This window comes from Mustela nigripes, chromosome 6 (assembly GCF_022355385.1).
Source record: "Mustela nigripes isolate SB6536 chromosome 6, MUSNIG.SB6536, whole genome shotgun sequence".
Classification (NCBI taxonomy): Eukaryota; Metazoa; Chordata; class Mammalia; order Carnivora; family Mustelidae; genus Mustela; species Mustela nigripes.
This window is the reverse complement of record NC_081562.1, coordinates 83,386,510-83,389,809: the sequence shown is the minus strand read 5'-3', so window position 1 is coordinate 83,389,809 and position 3,300 is coordinate 83,386,510.

Sequence of the window (3,300 nt, the reverse complement as noted above, 5' to 3'; positions counted from 1 at the left end):
AGTTTGGCGACCATGGCCATTGCTGCTATAAACATTGGGGTACAGATGGCCCTTCTTTTCACTACATCTGTATCGTTGGGGCAAATACCCAGGAGTGCAATGGCAGGGCCATAGGGAAGTTCTATTTTTAATTTCTTGAGGAATCTCCACACTGTTCTCCAAAGAGGCTGCACCAACTTGCATTCCCACCAAGAGTGTAAGAGGGTTCCCATTTCTCCACATCCTATCCAACACATGTTGTTTCCTGTTTTGTTAATTTTGGCCATTCTAACTGGTGTAAGGTGATATCTCAATGTGGTTTTAATTTGAATCTCCCTGAGGGCTAGTGATGATGAACATTTTTACATGTGTCTGATAGCCATTTGTATGTCTTGATTGGAGAAGCATCTGTTCAGATCTTCTTCCCATTTTTTGATATGTTTGCCTGTTAAGTGTGTGTTGAATTTGAGGGTTCTTTTTGAAGAGGTTCTTCCTTTATTTGCATATATATATATTTTTTTCTCTTGTCATATACTTTTATCAGTCTTTTTGTTTGTCTGTGTCTGTTTGTATACTTCATAAATCTTACATTGGGGCCCATTTGGGCTAAACCTTCTCTTTTATCTCACCTTCTTTCCTGATTCTTTCCCTCTCTCTTTTTTTTTCTTTTCCTTTTTTTTTTTCCCTCTCATTTGGGTGGGGAACCCTGATTGCTCAGAAGCATTCCAGGGTGCACCTTGTATGCACCACAGTTGATACACCCAACTACACCCGTTCAGCCATCTCTCACCAAAATGACTAGGAGGAGGAATGCCCAACAGAAGAAAAATACAGAGGATGGACCTTCAGCAACAGAGCTAATGGCTATCAACATAGACAATATGTCGGAAAGAGAATTCAGACTAACAATTAACCAAGCAATGGCTAGGTGGGAGAAAGCCATGGGTGACCAAACGGAATTGATTGTGGCCAAACTGAAAACGACCAGAGATCATGTTTTCAATATTAGGGAAGAGCTGAAAGCTACCAGGGATGAGCTTCACAATGCTCTCAATGAGTTCCAATCTAATCTAAATTCTCTCAATGCTAGAGTAACTGAGGCAGAAGATAGAATTAGTGATCTGGAGGACAAACAGATAGAGAGAAAGGATCAGGAGGAAGCCTGGAACAAACAGCTTAGAAGCCACGAAAACAGAATCAGGGAAATAAATGATGCCATGAAATGTTCCAATGTCAGAATTATCGGAATCCCTGAAGGGGAGGAGAAAGAAAGAAGTCTAGAAGATAGAGTAGAGCAAGTTCTTCATGAAAATTATCCAAATCTCGTGAATGGAACCAGTGCTTATGTACTAGAGGCCGAAAGGTTTCCCCCCAAGATTACAGATTCTCAAAAGTCCTCGAGACACCTAATAGTAAGAATGAAGAATTATAATTGTAGGCAGAACCTCTTGAAAGCAGTTAGGACAAAGAACATCCTTACATATAGAGGAAAGCCCATCAGAATAATGTCAGACCTGTCCACAGAGACCTGGAGAGCCAGAAAGGGCTGGCAAGATATATTCAGGGCACTGAATGAGAAGAACATGCAACCACGAATAATTTATCCAGCAAGACTGACATTCAAAATGGATGGAGAGTGAAGAGTTTCCAGGACCAGCAAGGCTTAAAAGACTATGCAACCACCAAGCCGAAACTGCAGGAAATATTAAGGAGGCTTCTTTAAAGGAGGAAAAAGCCCAAGAATAGCATTGAACAGAAATATAGAGACAGTCTACAGAAAGACTTCAAAGGTAACACGATGTCAATAAAAACGTATCTATCAATAATCACCCTCAATGTGAATGGCCTAAATGCGCCCATAAAACGGCACAGGGTTGCAGACTGGATAAAACGACAGGACCCATCCATATGTTGTCTACAAGAGACCCATTTTGAACCTAAAGATACACCCAGACTGAAAGTGAAGGGATGGAGAAGCATCTTTCCTGCCAATGGGCCTCAAAAAAAGGCTGGGGTAGCGATTCTCATATCAGACAAATTAGATTTTAAACTAAAGACTGTAGTCAGAGATCCAGAAGGACACTACATCATTCTTAAAGGGACTATCCACCAAGATGATCTAACAATTGCAAATATCTATGCCCCCAATATGGGAGCATCCAATTACATAAGAAAACTGTTAATCAAGATAAAGAGTCATATTGATATGAATACATTAATCGTTGCAGATCTTAACACGCCTCTCTCAGAAATAGACAGATCATCGAAGCAGAAAATCAATAAAGAAACAAGAGCATTGAATGACACATTGGACCAGATGGACCTCATAGATATATACAGAACATTCCACCCTAAAACAACAGAATACTCATTCTTCTCAAGTGCACACGGAACCTTCTCCAGAATAGACCACATACTGGGTCACAAATCAGGACTCAACCGATACCAAAAGACTGAGATTATTCCCTGCACATTCTCAGATCACAATGCTTTGAAACTGGAGCTCAATCACAAGGAAAAGTTCCGAAGGAACTCAAACACCTGGAAGCTAAAGACCACCTTGCTTAAGAATGCTTGGATCAACCAGGAGATCAAGGAAGAACTGAAACAATTCATGGAAACCAATGATAATGAAGACACTTCGATCCAAAACCTATGGGATACAGCAAAGACGGTCCTAAGGGGGAAATACATAGCCATCCAAGCCTCCCTCAAAAAAATTGAAAAATCCAGAACACAGCAGCTGTCTCTACACCTTAAAGAACTGGAGAATCAACAATAAATCAAACCAAGTCCACATATAAGAAGGGAAATAATCAAGATTAGAGCTGAGATCGATGACGTGGAAACCAGAGATACAGTAGAACGTATCAATGAAACTAGAAGCTGGTTTTTTGAAAGAATCAATAAGATCGATAAACCATTGGTGACACTAATCCAAAATAAAAGAAAGAAAGCTCAAATACATATAATTATGAATGAAAAGGGAGAGATCACAACAAACACAAAGGAAGTAGAAACAATCATCAGAAGTTATTACCAACAGTTATATGCCAATAAGCTAAGCAACCTAGATGAAATGGATGCATTTCTGGAAAACTATAAACTCCCAAAAGTGAATCAGGAAGAAACTGACCACCTGAATAGACCAATATCTAGTAACGAGATTGAAGCAGTGGTCAAAAACCTCCCAAAAAACAAGAGCCCAGGACCTGATGGATTCCCCAGAGAATTCTAGCAAACTTTCAAAGAAGAAATAACACCTATTCTCCTGAAGCTGTTTCAAAAAATTGAAGCAGAAGGAAAACTTCCTAACTCTTT